The following is a 7,818-nucleotide window of genomic DNA, read 5'->3' on the forward strand; positions in this document are numbered from 1 at the left end:
GAGTAAGTAGTAAAAAAAATAATTTGACGACAAAAATATTTAATAACGTAAATATATATGTATTTATTAATATTTGATTGAAGTAACAGAGTGACTAAAAGGCCGAAAGTTTCGTGCGTCAGCACTTATCAAGTGACAACGTATAGAACTCGGCCAAATCGTACTAAAGAATATACACACACACACACACTTGTACACACAAACATATATATTTACTGGCACTCCGTCGATGAGTGCTCCAGTCGATCCGATCAACGGAACAGCCGGCAAGTGAAATTAACACGCAAGTGGTTGAGCACTCCACTGACACGAGTACCCTTGACATAACTCTCAGGGAGATTCAGGGTGACACAGAATGTGACAAGGCCGGACCTTTGAATTACAGGCACAACTCATTTTTGCCAGCTGAGTGGACTGGAGCAACGTGAAATAAAGTGTCTTGCTCAAGGACACAACGCGTCAGCGGGAACTGAACTCACGATCTTACAATCGTGAGCTGAATATCTTTATCACCAACCACACGCTTTCATTACATACATACATGATGACTGCAATCTCGTGTTTGAGTATTGCCATCGCCTGATCGAAAGTCCCACACATGCGAAGGCTATGACCAGCCCTTTTTGTGATAGGTCTTACTTTATTTTTCAAGCGATGCCTGTGCATGAAGATTTTTTATAGTAGGGAAAGGATTTGCGCAAATCCAGCTCCATTCTCTGAACATGGACAACATAAACTCGAAAAGAAGAACTAGTCTACATCATTGAATATTGTCAGTGTCGCAGCTTCTCTCTCAGAGTTTCCCTCACCTAGAGAGATGTGACAACAGAGGGGGCTTCCCACTCCCAGTAGGCCAACCGCGCGCCTGGACACCAACCCAAATATTTCCACGTCCCCACGTATACATAAATACGTGCATACATACACATTTACACATATTCTTCGATCGCCGTTGACTGCTCACGAGCTCTTCCGCCTTTTGATAAGTCTTATTTTCTCTCCTGCAGTATGTCCAACAGTCACCCTCCTCGCCAAGCAAGCTTGGTGGGGTTGCCAGTTTAGTCGCCGACGACCCAGCCATGCAACAGGTTGTACTGGGTTACCTGTTACCGGTAGCGCCCAAGAGCGACCTGACTATACATACATACAGACTATGAATTCATATTCATACCAATAATAATTGGAGCACTAGGTTTTGTTAGTAAATGCTTAAAGGAGAATCTGGATAAACTGGGATTTTCAGAACGAGAAATCGCCTGGCTAATTCGTACATTACAAATGTAATCTGTGAGTGGAAGAGTAAAAATATGCAAGACTTTTCTCAAGTTCCAAATGTGAATTACTGTCCATCTTGAATAGATGGATAACAAACACTTCAGGTAGTCTGAAAACATAGTCATTGTTAGTTAGTATTAGTGGATGTCAAATCTAAAATCTCACCCATTAGGCAGCCTCATTACTGGAAGTGTTTTGGTCTGCTTAATATCGTTTGACTTCATTCTAGTCTGCTTTCATTAAGCTTCTCAACAGCCTTGTCCTCGGTAACATATACAATTGCTTTGACAAGGTTGCAGTGCTCAATACTTCATGTTGATGTGCATCTTCAGAAACTTTCACAACAGTTTAAGTGACCAAAGAGTAAAGATATATTATATCAGTCCACTGCAGGGCATACTCTTTTTCGTGCCAGAAGGTTTGTTTTCGTACCTCTGGCTCGTTCATTTGACACTAACCAAGTGTTCTGTTAGTCTTAACATCCCTTTTTACCAGCTGAATGGACTAGAGCAACAACGTGAAAAACAAATTACTTGCTCAAGGAAACAATGCTCTAACCTTACGAACCGGGAATCGAACACACAACCTTATGATCAAGAGCCCAGTTGACAACCTAATAGATACATGTCTTCTGTGTAGGACTATATCAAATATTTATTGCAAGCTCCTCTCCTCAAACATTTACGGATGTCTTACCCGCAATCTCTGATTTAAATCTGTGGTGAAGATTATTGTCGATACGAATTTTTTTGAATAAAACCAGTAGGATATTTTCGATCTTGAGTGAGGGGTGAGGTTGAAATAATATTTCCATATAGACCATAGAAATATTCATGATTTCTAAGAGCTCTGAGTTTTCATCTTTATCAGATAGCTCATTTAAAATGGTTTTCTTAACATCACATCTAACATGTTCTTATAGCACCAGATCAGCGCGTGGGAGTGAGAGTTCGCTTTTCTACTTTTTAATAGTGTTTATCCAAATACAAAGTCCACTGAAAATTCTTCTGTTTTTTAACAAGAGGAGTTTCTTGTGCTTTTTATGGAATTCCCGGAACAATAACGATATGCCAGTCCTCGAGCTTTTGATATCGAGAAACTGTATGGTAGATTTCATTCCATTTTGCGTTACAGGTGAATGTAATAAAGGATCCGGATGGTCAAGCATTCTATCATAAGTTATCGCATCTTGAGTTTGTTCATGCATGTAACGAGGTTCTCCTGTGGAATTTGCTGCCAGTGTGGTTGACTGGTCAATATTTCATGGATCACAGTTAAATTCGATGGCATCTCTAAAGTGATTATAATCGCTTGCACAAGCGATGTGACGTCGTTTTGTACAAAAAAGTGGATATTTGGCACAAATTTCTAGTATTCACAAGTCTTATGATGCCTTTTATCTGACGAGAAATGTTACAGGTATCGACGGGAAGGTGAAAACATATTTTACAATGGCACCCGTAACAAAACACGTGCCACTAAAGAATATTACAGCCGAATAAAGAAAATCTGGACCTCAGAACTCTCTGCATTCAATAAAACAGTGGCCCACAATGTGTTTGCAAGTGCCAGTACTCATACCAACATTTGGGCTGCTTGATTGGACGCTTGATGTGATCTGAGCTATTGATGTGAAAATCCGAAAAATACTAACAAGCACACATAATTTCCACATAAACAATGACGTTGACCGCCTCCACCTAAAACGAAAACAAGGCGTCAGAGGCTTAACATCGATCCAAAATGCCTTTGATTGTCGTATCATATCCCTTCGGTAACATCTTTTAACCACCAAGTGTCGAAGTGCATCCCTTGACCAAGTTTGCGTACACGAGGCTGATAACATAAGACTTGGAAGGCAGCTCCTTGAGCAACACACTTTGTCTGATAACCTAGAATATATGACCAAAGACGTTGCACGACTCTTCCGCAGCGTATTATCAAATGAAAGGATAAACTTATATGAGCAGAAGATTATGTATGGATATGTTAGTAGAAAACTGCGTGATGATAGTAACATCGATCATCAAAGCAGTTTAGCACGGACCTATAGCCGGATTACTATCTCCCACTTTGAAGGGTATGCGTTTCCAATCCAAGAACAGGAAATGTCAACCAAGTACCTGATGCACAAAAGGGATAGAGATGCAGAAAAAGCAGTAAAATGTGACAATCGATGCAGACTTTGTGGAGTTCATACTGAAGATATCACTTACATCATAAGCAGTTGTCCAAAAATGTCATTACGGTATTACCTACCGATGAGACCTGACGTTGTAGCTAGGACACTTTGTAATGAAACCTGTCGGAAGGATAATCCCGAGGACAAAGAAATAAGAACCCACAATACGGTAGAAGCCATAGCCACTCATAATAAAAAGGAATACTGGTGGAATGTACCAGTGAAGACCTTAATAAAATGTAAGCACAACAGATCTGATATAATGATTTGGGATTGAGAAGAGAACCTGTGCACAGTTGTGGAAACTAGCTGCCCAGTGGATGTTAATATAAAGCTGAAGCTCAGTGAAAAAGAGAACGCCTATGCTGAACTATTGAGAAATCTGCAGTTACTCTATCGATATTACAAGTTCGGGTTTATACCTGTAATTATTGGAGCAATGGGACATGTAACACACTACCTAAATACCAATCTTGAGAAATTAGGCTTCTCAAAACCAGAAAGGAGAAAGCTAATTCGAAGACTACAGATCCAATCCATCACCGGAACTAAAAATCTGTAAAATCTTTCAGAAGTTTATCATTTAAATATATATGAGCATGAACTATATGCATGAGAATATATACATAAAACATACAAAACTGCACATACATACATACATACATACATACGTACGTACGCACATCCATGCAAACAAAAATACCCTGTTGTTGATGGTGAAATTTCAATGAAGGAACCTTGGATCAAGGTTAGAAACCGGCTCTTTGTCTGTTGGCAAGAAATCTTGAAATAAACTGAATAATTGCATACATACATACATACACACATATACAGTTTAATAACAATACAAACATTTATATCTACGATGTTGTAATTATGTATATATACAGCTTTTATGTTTGTTTAAATACAGCTTTTATGTTTGTTTAAATACAGCTGTAAGTACAAGGTACAAGTCAGTTACTTTTTTTTATTCTTCTAGATCTATATAACTATAAATATATGAGTGGCTGAAGCCACTAAAAGAATAATAAAAGAATATGTGTGTATGTGTGTGTGTGTATGTATGTATGTATGTATGTATGTATGTATATATATATATATATATATATATATACACACATGTAGGATCCTTTTTAAAACGGGGGCCACATTTTTCATTAACGAAACACTTTGAAACTTGGAACACTGATAGAATGTGTCATATAAAACATCTTTTTCTCTTAGTCTTCTTAAAAAAAAAGAAATCCCTCAGTTATTCCATGTTAAAGTTGTCGTATTTCTGTAATTTCAACCAATCACTGACGTCCATTCAGCCGATATACATTAAGTGCCGACTACATAAACAAACGATTCTGAAACAATTCTATCGGTGATAGGGTTAGGGTTAGGGTAAAACAGCAAATTTAAAAAAAAGATCCCACATGTATATTTATATAATGCATACATACAATATATGCATGTGTATTTTTATGTATATATATATATGTGTATATATATAAGTCTATCTGTACATTTAATAATACACAGACACACACACACACACATATGCATACATACGTACATACATACAGACAGACATAATACATACATACATACATACATGCATACATACAATCATACATACATACATACATGCACGCGTGCACGTACACACTAGTAGCATTACCCGGTGTCGTCTGTATGTATGAAAAGTGTAAGGACAATTACATAGCCAATCCTTAAAAATTTGACTGCACAAAATTTCAGATGCTTCAGTGACCTGCAACTCAGAATATATATCCGAACGTACGTACGTACCTACGTACATACATACATACAGAAGGAATATTTGTTGAGCATTAACATCAAAACTTCCATAAGTGCAAACATAACAGACCTGACATAGTTATTTGAGATAAGAAAAAAGAAACTATTTATGGTCATAGAGGTTAAATGCCTGGCAGATGTAAACATCTCTTCCAAAATCAATGGGGCAAAGAATGTCTACGAATAACTGCTTTGGAAGTTGCAACTACTCTACTGCGAAGCTCCCGGCAAGATTGAAGAGTTTGGGGTATTTATGTGTGGATGGAAAAAAGAACGTATTGGAAGCAGAACATTACTGAATGTATTGGGGCTTACATTTATATTGAAAGGTGGATTGAACCAAATCGCATTTCTCCTCTAGATGCTGATGATGTATGTGGTAGCGTTCGTCGAATTCTAGTTTCTCGCTAGAGCTACTTCTAGTTAGTACGTCATTATAATAGGTAACAGTCTGTCGAAGGATAGATTCGAAACTCTTCTACTTATATTATCTACGAAGTTCTTGATTACAACGCGGTAGTGACAGCAGTATGTATACGGCTTTCTTGCTTGGAATTCTTTGGAGTTGATGCCTACTTGTAGCCAAATCTAGAGCAACGCCATAAAGAGTTGAACACTTAGACTGGTACTTACAGTGATTTTCAAATGGTATCCTTTAAATCTACTATTAGGTCTTTTCTGAATCTATTCTCAGTGTGGCGTTTTCCGAGGGTGTCAAGGATAGAATCTACCTCAACGTGTATGTGTTTGTGTATCTTTATATGCGTGTGTGCGCGCACACACACACACACACATACATATACATACATAAACACATACATGCATGCATACATGTCGCATTTTTTATCACTCAGACAACATCTGCTGAACAGTAAAGAAAGAAATGAGTACATTCCATGCACACTCAAAAGTGAGAGCAACGACATCTTTAGAGTTGGAGAAGAACTACTGTGCATGTACTCTGAGTAGAAAATTGTCTCTTGCAACCCAAAGGAGAAGCAGGCATCATACCATCAAAGAGCAATGCATGGTACATATCCAGTAAGCTAGAGGACACCAACAGCATTGACAGGAAGAGTAGTCTCTCCTGGACCTGCGATAGATACATTACATCCCAACTAGAAGGATAAGCCTTCACCATCCATGAACAGGCGACAGCTACTAAATAACTGATTAACAAGAGAGACAAAGATATCACCAAACCTCAACGTAGTGATAGAAAATGTCGACTCTTTCTCCAGTTTGTGTTCGTTATCAGCTATATACTTCGTCATTTCCTCGATGGCATAGTTGATTTCTTGCAGGTACTCAATTGCGAGATTGTTTGCTGCCTGCTCCGGTTGAGGCAGACCAAATGTGGCAATGCCTTGACCTCTCATAGCTCACACTCGGGTGTCTACATCAAGTAATGCCTCATTGTAAATGGCGTTATTGAATGTGGCAATTTCCTCTGAGGTTTGCCTTTGAATCCTTTGTAGGATGTCCTCTGCCATGCTGGTTTTGTGGGTCACCCAATGCTTGAGAGGTTCATCGAAGCCACATGTCATCAACATGATAGAAAATAGCTAGCGCATTTGACTCGGTGCTCTGCTGACTGCTGGCTCTTCCAATGTCTGGTCCTAGTGAGTATCGTCCTCCAGTAGTCCATGTTTGGCGCAGGCTTCTCTGTAGGTCGTGCAGACTTCCCCATTGTGTCTTCGATGGTCTGACTGTGCAGCAGTAAACGCAGAAAAAAGCACTCCTGCTGATTAGAGTGCACAGTGTACACCCGCCCGATGGCCCTACTTCTGAAGACATGTTTTTCCCAGCCCTCACTGCGTGCTCCTTGCTTGCGAACAACTTGTGCCCAGGTATAGTACACGAGAACCTCAACATACAACAGTGTTAGGGCAAACAGATCACTTTGGTATAATTTGAAGAAAGCTGTCAAAGTGATTTATAGTGGATTCAGAATTACGTTTCGAGCATTGTCTTCTGCGGAATATACACACTGGCCATTTTCAAGATGTATAGATAGATTGGATGCCGCTCGTGGATTTTGAAGCCTTCGTTAGAGGAAATATACCTGCCCAACTTACATTGCTGAATTTCATCTGCCTGCCTGCCCTCCTGTTCAAGTCTAAAATCCGCCATATTTGAGCCCTTATTGATGTATTTACATACATATTTAATACTTTTTATAGAGTTGCATGACTCAACATTAACATGGGACAGCAATGTTTTAGACAGCAATGGGTTGTAGGACACGATTCACCTGTTGTCAATTTCCATCCTTTGACAATTAACTTTGAGCTTGGTAGTGTTTAGGGTGATCAAAGGAAAATGAATGGGTTATTTTCCTTGGCTGTTAAAGGAAAATATATTGGTTATATATGCAGAGCCCTTCTAGGGGACGTAACCATCCAATTGCTATTAAACTTCAATGATCCTAGTAACAAACTGGATGTTATTTGAACATGTTTGCAAAGCTTCACGATAATTCGTTAACGGGTGTAGACGGCATCTTGACACAAACAGACAGCTTGCGTTTATATATATATATATATATATAT

Source organism: Octopus bimaculoides, chromosome 9 (genome assembly GCF_001194135.2).
Source record: "Octopus bimaculoides isolate UCB-OBI-ISO-001 chromosome 9, ASM119413v2, whole genome shotgun sequence".
In the NCBI taxonomy this organism is placed as follows: domain Eukaryota; kingdom Metazoa; phylum Mollusca; class Cephalopoda; order Octopoda; family Octopodidae; genus Octopus; species Octopus bimaculoides.